Source organism: Manis pentadactyla, chromosome 6 (genome assembly GCF_030020395.1).
Source record: "Manis pentadactyla isolate mManPen7 chromosome 6, mManPen7.hap1, whole genome shotgun sequence".
In the NCBI taxonomy this organism is placed as follows: Eukaryota; Metazoa; Chordata; class Mammalia; order Pholidota; family Manidae; genus Manis; species Manis pentadactyla.
Genome location: NC_080024.1, coordinates 91,004,733 through 91,022,470, shown reverse-complemented (window position 1 = coordinate 91,022,470; position 17,738 = coordinate 91,004,733). Strand labels below are relative to the sequence as shown.

Sequence of the window (17,738 nt, the reverse complement as noted above, 5' to 3'; positions counted from 1 at the left end):
GAGTGGTGAGGGTTGGTTTTGCCCAGCCTTTTTACAACTACAAATTGTGAGTATGAAATGTCAGAAACTACAAGTCCTATGACTTCTCTCTCCAGTGGACCCCTATTTGCTCTCCAATAAAGAGTCTCAGGAGAAATGTCTTGGGGCAGATGACCTGTCACCATCTTCACCTGTTCTAGGAATAAAAAGGAAAACATAGCCTACTATCTCTGAGTCTGTTAACCCCTGATGGAGCAAATCAGACAAAAGGGGTTAAATAAACTAACACTGTGCACAAGTAATTTTTATTATCAAGCAGGACAGAATCTTCTTTCCTTCTAACATACTGATTTCCTCAAATAAGAAAAGAGTGACCTAGATTTAATCAAATACAGAGTATTAAAGTGAAGCTAGATTAGTACAAAATATTATATAAGATCACAAAAAAGACAAAAATATGATATTCAAATAAGTACAAAAAATCCAAATGAGGAAAATAAACTTTCACAGGATGTTACCGCCAAAAGGAAACATTTAAAACTCTTTGAAGTTTAGTAAGATAAAATTTAAGAATTGATATCAGCAAAAACAGTCCTTTGGTGGCCCAGTCCCTTGAATTTCCTGACCCATATTTCTTTCCTGCTGAAACAATCAGTGGGATACCTTCTTTCTGGTACAGCTCAGCAGCCTCAAACACATCTAGCTATAGAGTCAAACAAACACAAAAATCATTAACACAAATTTTGATATAGTTGGCAACTGCTTAAATACTTTGTATATATACTGACTATCTGTCCTGGTGGAAAATGAATTGTTTTGGGAGCTGGTTTTCCAATAAACTTATTAAAAAGCTTGATATTTGCAAAGGTTTCTCTTGTCATTACAGCATCATTACCTCTTCGGACTCCGTAAGAGTTGAATTCATGAGGGGTAAGGCTACAGGAAAATTATGTAAGTAATTTAATTTCAGGTGGAAAATAATCACGTACTACTGAATTGTAAAACTTACTCAAAACATTTTTTATTATGGATAATTTCAAGTATGTACAAAAGTAGGGCAAACAGAACAGTGAATCAACAAGCAGGTGCCTCTCATCACATTGTAATAATCAAATCATGGACTCTGTTTCTTCCATAATTATCCCCTATTACATTATTTTGAGGAAAACACATTTTAGTTGTATCTATTTCAGTATGTTCCTCTAAAAGATTCGGACTCGTAAAATACTATCCTGATACCAAAAAAAGCCCCCACAGTTTCTTAATATCAGAGAGCCAGTCAATATTCAAATGTCCCTGAATTTCCCCATGATTCATTTGTTGTTGGTTTGTTCAATTCAGGCAGGGTCCAAATATGCTTCATATATTCATTCAGTCAATCTCTTAATCTTCACATCTGCTTTCCCTTCTTGCCCCTCTTGTACTTTTTCTGAAGGAAACAGGTCACTGGTTGTAGTTTCCTGCATTCATACTGTGCCAACTGCATTCCCACGGTGTCATTCCCAATCCTCTGTCACTTTATTTCCTGTAAACAAGATGTCAGATCCAATGGCTTGATAATATTTGGGTTTTTAACGTTAATTTGTGTAACAGGCCTCATAGGTCAAACATCCATTGGAGGCACATGATACCCAGTTGTCTCTTTCTGGAATGTTACCAGGGACTATCATCACTGTCCCGATTAAATCTTTCATTAGGGATTACACAACAGTGATACTCATCACTCCTCCTCCAACTTTTAGCTGCAAAACTTCTATAAAGACAAATGTCCTTCATCAATGATTAGGTTATACTGAAATTCATTCCACATGGTAAAGACTGTTTACAAATCTATGACTGTTAAGTAATCAGATGGTTCCCTACCAACTTCCAGAGGTAAGTTGGTCTGTTTTTTTCTTTCAGTATTATTATAAACTCAGAGACTAAAATGCATGATTTAATCCATCCCAGTTAGTATTTTTTACTGATGCTCAGCATGTCCCATCTTTAAGCAGTGGCAGGTTCAAATTGGTTCCTGAGACCTTTTCACAGAAGCCCTGTAGTTTCTGGCAGCTATTTCTCACTGGGAAAAATATAGACATTTTCCAGACCCAAATTTGGAATCAATCATCTCTCCAAGAAGCACTGGTTGTTTGTACGGGTTTCCCCTCCTATCTGGAAGAGAATGTTCCAACATAACCATTCATAAACCAAAACAGCATCCAGTGCAGGGCATCTCCTGATTTCTGGAGGGTCACATCCCTCCACTTTTGCCATAGACCTACGCTAGCACTTGCCTTTTTGCTAATGGAAAGAAATCCGAAGAGGATTTTCACTTCCACGAAAAAAGCTGTTACCACACCAATGTAGGTCTTTTGTGAAAACAAAGTGGTGTGACTTGAGCTTCTGGAAAGCTGAGATACCTGTACAGTGCTATGGCATTCAGACACCATAATCTGGGTGTTAATGGGCTGGACTGGTCACCAGGACAAGAAACAGCTAAGCATCTCAACAACAGCTAAGTGTCTGTTCGGCCTTTTATGTAAAGGCAATAAATATTCTAAATTTGTACACTTAAATGTTTTTATAATGGAGGTGGGGGTGGGGGATGGTTCATATGTCTATTTAAAAAAATTCTGATTTATGAGAAGTACTGGATTAAATATTCTAAGATCTGAAATTACAATAAATATAAAAACTGTGTCTTGGAAAGTGGTGGCTCCTTTTTTTTGAGGGTTGGCAGCAATGTCACAATTACGACCAAGATGGAAATCACAACCAACAAATATCTGGGAAAAAGAAAATTTACCTTATTTCTCAACACTGTATATAAAAGCTAAGTGGGTAACAAACTGATTCATCTTCGTGAAGTTTTACCAAAGGCAGCTGCTATTAGTAATTTCTACCAAAGTACTTTAATTCACACCAAACTACAGTTAACTGGAAAGTAAGTTCAAACACAAAATTCACGACAGCACTGCTGAAACTACAGTAAGAGTTTTCAGGTTTACTACATGACAAACCAAGCCACACGACATGGTCTGTGTATGAGATTTCACTGCAAAGTCTTGTCATTCAAGTAGCACAAGCACCAAGGTTGATCGGGCAGCATGTCCCACCTTCAGCAAACCTGTCTGTGGTGTCAGGATGGCTCTGTAACACCAGAGAGCATTACCATGCACAGAGAAATGAAATAATTTGTTTCTAGTTTCAGATTGTTATCTCCTCTATAAACGATCTTTACATTCATTGATTTATGTAAAATTTTAGACTCAAAAAGCAGGAATTCACTGTCTTTCCATTTGACACAGATCAAGCCTAGCTTCATGCACATGCATCTTATAGTCCACAAAAGACACATTTTAATTTCTAACTAGGGGAGGGTGGTTAAGGTAATTTGACAGGTCAAACCATGATGACTTTTCAACAAAGAAAAATTGAAAAGAGAAGTCTTGCTTCCAATCAGTTGTTTATTTTGGCTACCCCTCTATTAGGGGTGCAATTTAAAACAGCCATTTCAGTTTCTAAAAATGTAAGCAAAAGCAGGTACAACAGGTACTCCAGTTACTGCGTAAGTCACCATGGCAAGCAGACACCTGTGACAGCAGGTACTTCCTGGAGGAACGAACGTGACCAGAAGCCTCTCAATCAGTAAGAAAGGAGACAAAATAAAAGCATCTGAACACCAGGCACACATACCCTCTACTGGCCAAGTATTTAACAGCAGCACTACTCCTCGCAATGCTTCCAGCGGGCGATATATGGTCTGTGGTGACACAGTCTCCCAGATGCAGTAGGACGTGGGCATTTTCAATAGACAGCAGTGAAACTGGCTCTTTGGTCTAAAAGGTAAAAAGTTAAAGGCATTTAACTCTTCATGAGTTTTTTTAGTTATAACAACATTAAAAAGATGAAACAGTGATAAAACAGTACTTAACAAGCTTATCAAAAAATGAAGGACATCTGATAGAAGTAAACTTCAAGTCCCATGGAAACAAGAGTGAATATGGTGCTTCTAAGGAATCCCACTGCTTATTTCCCATCTGTGAATATGGTTTTGGTTGGTGAATTAAAAGAAAGATAAAATGGGAGTCATAAAAAGAGGCTTATATAAATGATCAAGGGAATAAAGTATTTATGTTAAAATGAAAAAAATAGGTCTTACTGATTTAGAAATAAAGCTGACAGCACATTCTATAAAATCATGACATTTTGGATGGATTCAATAAAGATTTGCTCATCAAATTCCAACACACCAGATTTTTAGGAGCACTACCCTGTGAGTTAAGTTTCAATAGAAACTGAATGTCAAAATTTGTAGACTCCAAAAATCTAAAAAACTTAAAAATATCTACACAAGTTGCTAAAGAGAGATTGTGTGTGGGTATTGCTGTTGATCTTCAGAATATCGTCATGGACAAAAACCGCTACTTCTTTCAATGCACGTCCCACATCACAGTGTGATATTTTCAAACTACACTTATAACCCTTGCCACCTGCACCACCACCCCAGCAGTCCAGCCATCATCGCCTTTCCCTCTGGATTCTGCTGTCACTGGTCTTCCTGCTTCTACCCAACCTTCACCCCAAAGAAAGTCTCAATACAAAGAGCAACCCTTTTGAGTATGACACTCCTCTGTTCGAAACCTTCCCATGGCTCCCACTCCCCGTGTCACTTCACTCAGAGTACAAGACTACATTTTAACATTGGTCTAAAGTTCCCTATGTACTGGGACCTCCATTTCTGACATCGTTTCCTACCACTATCCTTATTTCCCATGCTCTAGCCACACTGCCCTCCTTGAGGCCTTTACCCTGATTTCTCCACCGGGCAGCCCTCTTCTTTGTCCAGATATATGGCTAACTTATTCACATCTTTCAAAGTTTTGCTCAAATGTCATATTTTCAACCACTCTATATAAAATTACAATCTACTCCCCAAATTTTGCACAATTGGTTCTTTTTACCCTGATCATATATATTTTTTCATTACCACTTACCACTTTTTAGCATAATATGTAATCTACCTAGTTATTCTGCTAATGGTTCACTGCCTTCCTCTCCCCATGAGAATGTTGGGTTTTGTTAACTGATGAAATCTGCATACCTAGAAGAGTGCCTGACACACAGCAGAGATTCAGTAAATATTTGTTAAGTGAATAAACACTTTTTGTGCCCTCATATTTATATTTTCCATTATTAAAAAAAAGTGTGACTATATGTATTTACTTGTAGGTGTAAAAGACATCCCTGGGACGATGCTTAAAAAACTGACAAGCACTGGTTGCCTCTGAGGAGGTGAAGCAGGAGGACAGGCATGGGTGAGACAGACTCATTGCACCATCTTTCTTTTGAAATCTGAACCATCTGAGTGGGCTAACAGAGCAGTTTATATGAAGTGTGCCCATATTCAAGATGCCAAATGTAAATGCTTGCTACATATTTCTAATAGGTAAAAAAATAAATCTATTCTGTTACTCTAAGCTATTCTCTCAGATACTAGAGATTTCCAGATACAAAATGACTATCACTCATTAAAACGTATGTGTTCAAAATAATGTAATCTAAAATTTTATTCTATTCAGAAAGCAGGATGTGTGAAATAAAGAAAACATCGACACTTCACTGAACTGCTGAAGAAATGAGACTCTTACCTCTATTTCCTCTTTTCATGTTTTAAACATGGACAATATAACATGCTCTTCCTCTATCTGATGAACTTCTTCTCGAGGAGGCTAAATATTATGTAGGTAAATGTTCTTGCCAGTAGTGTCAGTACCTGTTTAAAATATTTTAGTATGAGATTCAAGACATTCACATCGCCAAAGGAATTATCATACAAACTAAGTAAATTACTCAACAGCAGACTGCTTTAGGCATAAGCAGCTGAAGGAAGCAACTATGCCCATTTTACTTTCTTCATATAAACACAGAAATGAATGACGATGCATTACACCAAGAGGTCCTGAAATGATCAAATAATGGCTGATCTAAGAAACATTTCAAAAATACAACAGCCTCTGGGAAAAAAGTGTGCGCAGGGACATATGTATGCAGATAAAGGAAGAGATACCTAAAGGCTCGGTCTGGAAATCTATATTCACTGTACCCGCTATGGCATAAGCCACCCAAGGGTGGAGAGGCAAGATAGTTGGCATGGACACAATCACAAAGACGACCTTCAAAATTTTTGTTTCCAGATAAAACTCCACAGGTAACCAAATCACCCTGAAGAAAAACACACACAAACAATATATATTCTAGAGATGGTACAAATTTGGATAATTATATATACATAAACAATCTCAAATATTGTACTTCTGAGGACAAGATAACCAAAACATATTCTACCAATTATTACAGAACTATCAAAACTGTAAATAAACTAATTCCTGGTGTTATTCTTTGAGAATCATTTTAAGATTGACAGGTTACTATTCCCACAGAATATATATAGGTCTACAGAAATACAAATGTCAATATACATTTTCTGTAATTTATTAATAAAACAGAGTTCGTTATCTTATTGAGTGACACATTTTACCTGTTTGACTGCATTTAAAATGGCTTCTGATAAGGGTGCTGTGTTTCCCACACATGCTGAACATCCATAGCCAACTATTTCAAATCTGCATTTCAAAACAGAAATATGACTGGACAGAACGTCACAGCATTTGTGAAGACACGACAAGCCTTATCTCTTATTTCCACCTTTGTAATAAGATCACTGAAGAGAATATTCATGACAGATGGATCAACCTTCATCGGCATGTCTACTCCGGTTTCTGAGCAACCAAGCCTGACTCTCCCTCTCGGGCATGCAGCCTGCACTGGATGCCAACCATTGAAGTCCTGATGCTTAGGACAAGCCCTAGTCAGGATTGGTAACTAACTCTGCAGAGAGCCAATCACACTACACAAGAAAACTCCTCAGCTACTACTTGCTAGGAACATAACATGAGCACTCAAAAAACTGATGCTGTACTTCTGCCTGAGGGTTTAAACTACAAAGCCTCAAGACAGCCTGGCTTTAACAAGCTGACCAAAGCTCACCAAAGAGGCGCTGGAGTTGGGTCCTCTGACAGGAACAAATCTTCCCATTCTTAACCAAAAAAAGTCCCTGACAAAAATCCCAAGATGATATAACTAAAAAACTGTAGGTAAAATCCTCAAAATTACCTCCAGCTGCCCTTCTAAAAGCAAAAAGAAAATCTAAAATGTATCTCTCTTGCAAAGGAATTGACTACTTATGTAGGGTATGTTCCAAAATAGACACTGAATATAGCTAGCCACAATTTATTTTTCTGAGTATGTAAGAAATGTAAACGTATTTTCCCCACAGTTCAGGGACAACTTCACCTGTGCTTATTTAATAGACCCCAGCACATCACAAGCCCCAATCAAGACAATTTACTCAGTTAATAAAACAACCTGTAAGAGTTCACTCTTCCTGTCTTCCCAACTCATGGAAATTACACTCTACATGGTACCATGGCATATATGGCCGGCCACTGCTACTTGGTTTTACTTGTGCATTTTGTCTTTCCATCCTTAATCTCGAATCCACATTTCCTACTTCTGCAGCCAGCACACTGCTGCTGTGTTCACTGACTATAACCAGTCTTACCTGTGAGTGACAGGGCCTCAAAGATGTGTGACAATGGCGAGGTAACAAGTAAGCTAGAGCACAATTTTTCTAACTTCTTGACTATGAAGGGTTCTAGGAAGCAGCTTCCATCACTGCTGAGTACCAGTGTCAGTGTAAAGAGGTGTAACTATCACTTACTTACCCGAGTTTACTAAGGAATGCAATACTCCACTGGAACTGAGGTAATGTGTAACCATCCCACTGCCTGGAGATAAACTCATTCTGATGTAAGGTTTAACATGCAGACCAGCTTGAACAGCTTTTTTAGCCAAAAGACCTGCACAGTGAACAATGATTCATTACGGTGATGTCTCTCCCTCCTTCCTCACATTAAAGGGGGAAGCGAGAAAGTATTTATTTAACAAGCCAATCTCCATCTCTTGTCAGGGTAAAAGTCCACACTCATGAATTTACTGTCATTATTTTGTCCACTCTATGCTCTTGATTTTTTTCATTTGAAACAAACCACAAGTTGCAGCAGATACACTAGCTTTACATTGTAAATCGTTCACGTGCAGCCTGATGTGGCATGTGCATAAATGGACCAAAGGACGATATGTAGTAATATAATGCACACAGTAACCAATGCATAGTGAGCCTTTTAAAATTCCAGTCATAATAAACAATAATTCAGCATGTATTACACATGACTTTTAACAATGAGTGGTTCTATGTGCATACAACTGATTTCATTTACAATCCTTACCAATCATCTTTTACTCTCAATGGACTATGGCACACTACTATGGAAACTTCACATAGATTATCAAGGGATTCGATCATTATACTTCTAAATTACCAGAAGCAGCAGATACAACCTAAAACTAATAGACATGCAAGTTATGATTTTTTAAAAATTTACCTCCCATGTAATAAAAACAAAATTAGTAACATAAATCAAACCTAGTCTCCTTGAGACCTAATGTTGAAGACCTAAAAATCTCATGAAGTTTCTCAGACACAGACACTGATACTCATGTGTGATATAGAAAAACCACATAACAGAAAAGTAAAAACTAATTTAGGAAAAGACTATGTATGGCCATAAAACACAACCTACCTGCAGAGAGCATGACAGATGGATTGCAGTTATTGATGCACCTGGTAACTGCAGCGATGATGACAGACTCATGGGATAGCTGATAGTCACCTCATTCATAGCGAATAGTGAAGGCATCATTCTGCTTTTCGGCAGCAATTTGGAAGCCTTTAAATCCAACCTATGTAAATTTGCACATAAATATAAACTATGCTTTCTGGATACAAATAGGAAAAAAGACTGGCAGAAAATACAGTAGATCCTTGACATATGATGATGTGACACTGGAAGTTCTGATTATTTGTGAGTGTTGCTAAAGATTCATGATCTTTAGTAGTTAAGATTCAGCTAAAATATGAATTTGAGTAGTCACAATAAGAATTACTAGGTACAGCCAACTACCCAGAATGCAGGTATACCTTGGCTTTATTGTTCTCTGCTCACTGCTGTTCAGGTAATACTCAAGAGATGTACAAATTTTCTTTGTTAACAATGGCCCTGAAGATCTGCTTCAAAATGAGCCTGTGAACCTATGTGTATAAAATAGATGAAGCAAGACTGCCAATGAGTTGTTAATTGTTGAAGTGAAGTACATGGGAATTCAATACACCATTTTGTTCCTGTCTAAGTCTGACATTTTCTCTCTCTCTCTCTCTCTCTCTCTCTCTCTCTCTCTCACACACACACACACACACACAAAGAAATTTTAAGAAAGGAAGGCTCTGAATGCCAGCTACTAGTTCTCAGAATAGAGAAAGTGGCAAGATTGAAGCCATGATTCTCAGAAATTCTGTATAAACCCCAAAGTCAGAGGTCACTTGTTATCAGATTTTGAGAATAATTAGTTACACAGTAGTGTTTTTCTCCTATTCTGGGAAGTCACAAAAGTCTAGAACAGTGCTATTCAACAGAATTTTTCTGTGATGATGTGAATATTTAGTATCTATGCTGTCCAACACAAAAGTGTTAACCACAAGTAACTATCCAGCACCTGAAATGAGGCCACTGTGACTAAGAAACCCATATTTTAATTAATTTAAATTTTAACTTAAAGAGAGACAGTCAACCTCTGCTCCTCACAGTGGACCTGGGTAAACGACTGATCTATACTTTGGTCAGAAGGAAAAATGGGGCTGATGGTGTGTGCTGTAACAAAAAAACACAGCAGATTGACTTTATGGGTCACCTGGCTAGTTCTATATTACTTATTCAACACAAAGTGCACTGACAAGGATATCAATAGAGTGATCTACCTTTTCATTTAAGCAAGCTTGGAAATCACTTTTCATTTCTGTCACAGCAACTCTATCCTGAGGTCTTTTTGGACCACTGACAGATGGAACTATTGAATTCAGATTAATCTGGATCACCTAGATCATGGAGAAAAGGGAAAGGATTTAGAACTTTAAGTAAAGATTCTAACTTAAGGACTAATTTCTGAAGCACACTGAGTTACGTATTCATTCTGACATTCAACCCCAGAAATACAGATTTTTTTAACAACCCCATTTATGAAACATGACAAAAACTGCTAGAAGACTAGCAGAACAATGCACACACTGTCCAACATCAATTGAATAGTCTGTAAAAAATTTTCTGTTCCCCAAATGTTTTTTTTTCCCAGGAAGATGATAAACACTGTCTTCACAGATGTCTGTTGTACAGTGGATGCCTGTGGTGACTATCAACTTTGGCCTCTGAGCTCTAAATTCTCCCTTCTTTGCCTGTTCTGTGACAGTGGAGTTGGGCTCGTGAGCATTTACCCTTTCACGGCCAGTCGGTAGATGGTGGTGGAGGGACACGACAGAGAAAGGGTTTTTCATTTGCTGGTTCCCCAGTGTCTAGCTGGCCAGGCAGGCTCCTGCAGGTCACACTTTTATTCCTTGGTTCAAAAAATTATTTTTTTAAAAACCCCACCTTCCACCTAAGTTTCTATTAATTTCTCTGGTATTTCTATCACTTCCTGTCATCCACTTATCCAGCGTATGTGCAAATTAAGTTTCCCTTCATTGAGACCTTCATGATTCCTCTACAACCCCGCTTGTTCTGAATGACCTTGACCACAAACCTGCTTTTCTTATGCCTTCATTTCTCGGGTCCAGGTGATCGTAGTCTTTGTGTTTAAAAGTGGGATTCATGAGTTTCTCTTGAAATCAATTTCTTGATGGGTTATAGCTTTATTTCTTAATATGGTCAGGTTTTTAATAAGCAAATGTATTCCATTTTATTTTACCACTACCACATTTCTACTTACTTTTTCTTACTCTTTCCTACAATTCTTTCTTCCCTTCTTTGTTTTTTAATGTGGACAAAGCACTAGAGTCAATAAACTGTGGTGAAGTGGACCAGAAAATCCTCACAGAAGTTAGAAGACCCGACCAAAGCAAATTTACACCAATTCAATCCCTATGGGTCCTATACTAGCCTTCAATATGCCAGTAATGTATTCACCTATTTGCCTAACATGTTTCCTGAATATCTACTGTGTGCCAGTCAGTGTTCTTGGAGCTGAAGATGCAATGCAAAAAATAAAAATAAATAAAAATAAATAGTGCAGACACAAGTTCCTGTCCTAATGGAGCCTATGTGTACCTTCCATTTGGAAAGACAGACAAACCAGTACACAAATTAAGATTTCAAGGAGGGATACATGCTATCAAGAACAATACAGCTGGGTGAGAAAATGGATTCCCACCCCCCACAAAAAATATAGCTAACAGTTAAACACACCTATGATAACATCCTGTTGTTTATTTAGATCCTTGACACACTACTAGAAAATGAATGTTATTAAAATTAAGACTCCTGAAAGTGAATACTACCTACTTCAATATAAACACAAATCCTCAACAGATTAGAAACGTTTGCTTAGATTGTAAAATATATTTAACATTTAAGACTGCATAACTGGATATCCCTTTCATAATTGTGGATTTTCACAAAATATAGACATTAACCAGATGCAGACATCATCAAAACTGGTATTTTGGGAGGATATTATATTGATCATGAAGTAGAAAAAATTAGAGTGCTAAATTAAGAGTCAATTTTGTACTTTAAATACTAAAAATTTAGACCCCATAAAAAGTTGAAAAATTCACTGTAATAGAAATCTATGTAAAATTAATTAATTAAATGAGACTCACATACCCATAAGCTTGTTAAATAGTAATAATGGCTAAAATTTATTGAGCACTTACTATGTGCCTGAGGCTGTTCTAATGAATTTGTGTTTGATCTTTAAAGAATCCTGAGTTAGATAGGATCTTCCTATCTTAGAGATGGGGAAAATGAGGCAGAAAAGCTAAATAAAGTGCCCAATGTTACAAAACTAATAAATTTTAGGGCTGGGATTCAAACCCAGGTGGTTAGGCTCCAGAATTTACACTCTTCACTACTACTTGGGTTATTCTGTATATACTTGGGAGTACTCAGGCGTTCCTGAATTATTCTGGTTATTGCTAAACAATTTCACAGCTTTAAGGTATGCTTCCATTGACTTGAGTTTGTCTTTATCAAAACCTAAAAAGAAGATTAATAACAAAAATCAAGTAAGGAATTGTGAAATCTTTGGGGGTAGGGTTCTTCATTCCAATGATGAGCAAGAAACAAATATTCCAGATTACAAAATACTCAGAATAGATTTCTTTCCAAATTAATATTTGATATTATTCTCAAGAGTAAAGTTTACCCTTCATGAAAACGCTACTTGCTAAAAACACCTACCAGCCCTTACTTAAAAGTTAATCACTGATGATAAATACTGAGAAACTTCTATAAGACTCGCAAAAAATATTATTTGCAAAAGAAAAACCAGTAATAAAACCGAACATAATAAATTACTATCCACCATGAAGGAAGAAATCCATCACTTTCCATAAACAATAAACAATATTAATAGTTAAAATGAAAGAATAAAGTGAAAGTTAAGAACAGTTTTACAGAGAAAAAGCAGAAATTAAAGAATTTAGATGTTGATATTAAAAGTTTCCAATTGAACATTGGGGTGGTTGTCTGTAAGCCTGATGAGAAGTAAAGTGACTTATGCAGGTGGTCTTTCCGCAGGATTGTCACAGAACACATCCTCCAAGTTATAAGTTCTTCTCACAATGTAACAGTAACATTCCTCCAGCAAGGGGTGGGGTCTGTGTTCCCCCTGCACCAAAGCAGTGTGATTTCCAGAAGGCTGGCTGTCTCTGTGTCCTCAGACCACTGGATTCCTAAAGCCACCACATGAGAAAGCCCAGACCCATGTAGAAGCCACCCATCAAAATCCAGCTTGGAGAAATCTCAGCATTTTATGAGGACTAATCCCTCTCCAGGAATCCAAATGAATTGTTATTCATTTTGCCATGTGACTTATAATAATCTTCTCCCAAAATGAAAAATACTAGAATATATTCCCCAAATATATGTATGATTAGAGATTAGGAGTTCAACAATGATCTCTTTAAAAGAGGAAGAGGGGCAATTTAAAAACAAAACAAAACAAAATGAAAAAAACAGGCAATAGGCTGATAGACACTGAGAAGTCACTGGTGGTTACCATGGGGGAGGAATTGGGGTTGGTGGGTGAAACAGAGAGTCACAAAATCTCAATCATAATATAAATTAGTCACAGACATGAAAGTACAGCATATAGTCAACAGTTCTGGGGTGAGCATTTAATGATGTATGTAAGTGTTGAATCACTGTGTTGTATACCTGAAACCAATATAAGATTGTATAGCAACTATGCTTCAATAAAAAAACAAAATTGTTTTTACTTAAAAAAAAGAGGAAGTGGATCAAAATAAGAAAAGAGATCCCGCTTTTTAAAAACAAGGGGCCTTATGTAGTATCAACACATTGTGGGTTTTCAGGTACTTCTTATAATACATAAACTACTCAACATAAGAGTGGTAAAAACTCCTAGCTAACCAGGCTACAGAAGATTCGGAACTTGTAACCCTGTGCTGCTTTTCACCAAATCACGTGCTTCTTACTGTCAGAGCACTGGGTCCCAAACTCTTTGTCTGGTGACCACCTATTCCTGTTAAAAGAACAGATGAGAATATTCTCAAGCTTGACTCCCATTAAACTGCAACCTCTGATCCCTAAGCAGAATGGAGGTCTCCATCATTATGGGGAAAAACAAAGCTGAAGGTAGGCAGTATAGATAATCCCTTTACGTTGCCGTAAATGGGCCCCAGGGAACCAGGAACAGACCAGACATCTGGGAAGTTTATTATGCATTTTATGCATTCTTTTAAAATAAGACAATTTCATGAATAACTAAATAACATGTACAAGAATAGTGACTTACTATAGAATATTTCAGAGACACACACTGGAAATGTAACAAGTTTAACCTAAATGATCTTGCTTCTTACCTGTATGTTATAAATGTTTTAAAGTCACATTGTCAACAGGGAAAAAGCTGAGGATAGCACCATATTCTGGACACATATTTGCTATTGTAGTTTGATCCACTATAGATAATTGTGAAACTCCACTTCCAAAAAACTCAACAAACTTTCCAGCCACTTCTACATGCCTGAGGTGCTAATAAAGGGACACACATAAATACACAAAATCAGCAATAAGATAAGCATGGTTTCTTTGAAATCTACAAAATCTAATTTTTAACTCTTACTAGTGACGGTGAAGGAAAGAGATCCACTTGTTCTTATGAAACAGGAACTCCTTCCGGTTTTGCAGGTGTTTTAAGATAAACTGTCAATAGAAGAGTGGTCCAATGTCACTGTTAGGAGAGAAAAGGGCCTGAAAACTCAAAATGGCTAAGATTTACATTTTAATGTCTCGTAAATAAAGGTATACCTTAGAATCAATGGTGAGTCTGTTAGCTGGCAGTCTTTCTTAGCAGTATTTTAAATAAGGTTGTGTCTATCCATTAATGGCATCGTAAATTGGATGAAATAGTAATATACAGATGAACTGTATTTTTAAAAAAATTACATGTTGGCTATAAAAATTCTTCAAATTCCAACTATAGCATCACTAGTTTCTACAGCACATTAAATTTTACACCACAAATATTTACAGCATCATTAATTATAGGTAAATTCCATTTTGATAACATTTAAGATGTGGCTTCAAAATTCCTTCTAAAATCATTTTTCTTAGTTTTTACCAAGAACCAAACAGCTACTCACCTGTTCTAAATTATAAAATGGTCTTGGATTGGTACAGTGAGGCAACTAGGGAGGGGACTAAAAATGAAACAGCCTTCAACCTGGGAACAATACTAAGTCCAAACATCTCAGAGGTGGTAGGGGTCACTTAATCCAAACGACTTAAGATATAGGAACTCAAGCCTAGGAGAAAGATGTTTGTTTAAATTCATGAAGATGAGAGCAATACAGATTAGATATACCAAACCAACTGCTACTTTCACCAAATTAATGAGGTACCACAATATACACTGTGAAAACCAAGATAAAATCAGTCCTATGAAGACCATGAATAGAACTTCAAAGAAGAAAAAGAATTCAATAAATGTAAACATATGTAACAGATTGAAATTTTCTATGAACTAAAACATCAAAAATAGATCATAATATTGCTAAGAAAAAAATACAGCCAGAGGGCTCTAAAGGCAAGATTAATTATCAGTATGTCTAAAGGAAAGAATTGATTCCTCTAAAAATATAATGGCATATTCCTTTTCCTTTGGGATAACCCTACAATTCTCAATTTAACTTTGTGATCTTTTGGTACCATACATGGAATCAATCATTTTTCCTAAGATGTCAAAATCTTTTTTAGAGGTGGAGCCAAGATGGCGGCATGAGTAGAGGAGCAGAAATCTCCTCCCAAAACCACATATATGTTTGAAAATACAACAAAGACAACTCTTCCTGAAAGAGAGACCAGAAGACCCAGGAAAACAACCAGACTACATCCACACCTGCGAGAACCCAGCATCTCACGAAGGGGGTAAGATACAAGCCGCAGCCAAGTGGGACCTGAGCGCCCCTCACACCAGCTCCCCAGCGGGAGGAGAGGAGTCAGAGAGGGAGGGAGAAGGAGCCCAGGACTGCTAATCAGCCAGCCCTTGCCATCCGCACTGGACCGCAGACAGTGCATGTGTGGGGTGCTGGATACTAGGGAAAAAGGACAGTAAGATCTGTGAGTAGGTCCCGGCAGCCGGTGCCCCAGGGAAAAAGAAAAGCGAGTGCTTTTTGGAAGTGTTAAAGGGACAGGGACCACACAGCCAGACGGAAGCGTCCTGGGACACTTAGTCCAGCAGCAGGGAACTCCGGGCACCCTAAACCCCTGGATATCAGGGCAGGTCAGACAGAGGTCCCTCACAGAGATAAACAGCCTCCCAGCCGTTTCCCCTCCAACGTGGCTCCGCAATATCGGAGCAGCGGCCCGAGGCAGGCCATGCCCACAGCAACAGCAGAGATAAACTCCATAGCGGCCGGGCAAGAATCAGAAGCCGCGTCTGCATGCAGCTGCCCAGCACAAGCCACTAGAGGTCACTGTTCTCCCAGGAGAGGAAGGCCACAAACCAACAAGAAGGGAAGTTCTTCCAGCCGTCACTCGTGCCAGCTCTGCAAACTGTCTCTATCAAAATGAAAAGGTAAAATTTGAGGCAGACAAAGATTACAGAGTCAACACAGGAGAAGGAGACAGACCTAACCAGTCTTCCTGAGAAAGAATTCAAAATAAAAATCATAAACATGCTGACAGAGATGCAGAGAAATATACAAGAGCTAAGGGATGAAGTCCGGAGGGAGATTACAGATGTCCGGAAGGAGATTACAGAAGTGAAACAAACTCTGGAAGGATTTATAAGCAGAATGGGTAAGATGCAAGAGGCCACTGATGGAATAGAAAGCAGAGAACAGGAACACATAGAAGCTGACACAGAGAGATAAAGAATCTCCAGGAATGAAACAATATTAAGAGAACTGTGTGACCAACCAAAAGGAACAATATCCGCATTAAAGGGGTACCAGAAGAATAAGAGAGAGAAATAGGGATAGAAAGTGTCTTTGAAGAAATAATTGCTAAAAACTTCCCCAAACTGGGGGAGGAAATAATCGAACAGACCATGGAAATACACAGAACTCCCAACAGAAAGGACCCAAGGAGGACAACACCAAGACACATAATAATTAAAATGGCAAAGAACAAGGACAAGGACAGAGTTTTGAAGGCAGCTAGTGAGAAGAAAAAGATCACCTATAAAGGAAAACTCATGAGGCTATCATCAGACTTCTCAACAGAAACCTTACAGACCAGAAGAGAATGGCATGATATATTTAATGCAATGAAACAGTAGGGCCTTGAACCAAGGATACTGTATCCAGCACGATTATCATTTAAATATGAAGGAGGGATTAAACAATTCCCAGACAGGCAAAAGTTGAGGGAATTTGCCACCCACAAACCAATTCTACAGGGTATTCTAGAGGGACTAGTCTAGAGGGGAGCACTCCTAAGACTAAACAGATGTCACCAGAGAAAATAAAATCACAGAAAAGAAAGCAGACCTACCAAATACAAACTAAAGGCAAAAAATAAAATCAACAACCCACTAAAAGCAGTTAAAGGAAACACGAAAGAGTACAGAATAAAACAACCAACATATAAAGAATTGAGGAGGAGGAATAAGAAGGGAGAGAAGAAAGGAATCTCCAGACAGTGTATATAACAGCTCAATAAGCGAGCTAAGTTAGGCAGGAAGATACTAAAGAAGCTAACCTTGAACCTTTGGTAGACACGAATCTAAAGCCTGCAATGGCAATAAGTACAGATCTTTCAATAGTCACCCTAAATGTAAATGGACTGAATGCACCAATCAAAAGACACAGAGTAATAGAATGGATAAAAAAGCAAGACCCATCTATATGCTGCTTACAAGAAACTCACCTCAAACCCAAAGACATGCACAGACTAAAAGTCAAGGGATGGAAAAAGATATTTCATGCAAACAATAGGGAGAAGAAAGCAGGGGTTGCAGTACTAGTATCAGACAAAATAGACTTCAAAACAAAGAAAGTAACAAGAGATAAAGAAGTACATTACGTAATGATAAAGGGCTCAGTCCAACAAGAGGATATAACCATTTTAAATATATAT

At 37.7% G+C, this 17,738-nt stretch overlaps 1 pseudogene; it reads right to left on the bottom strand.

Moving 5' to 3' along the window:
* Positions 1–493: 493 nt before the first annotated feature.
* On the bottom strand, positions 494–15,384 carry LOC130684203 (iron-responsive element-binding protein 2-like; annotated as a pseudogene).
* Between the last annotated feature and the right edge of the window lie 2,354 nt (positions 15,385–17,738).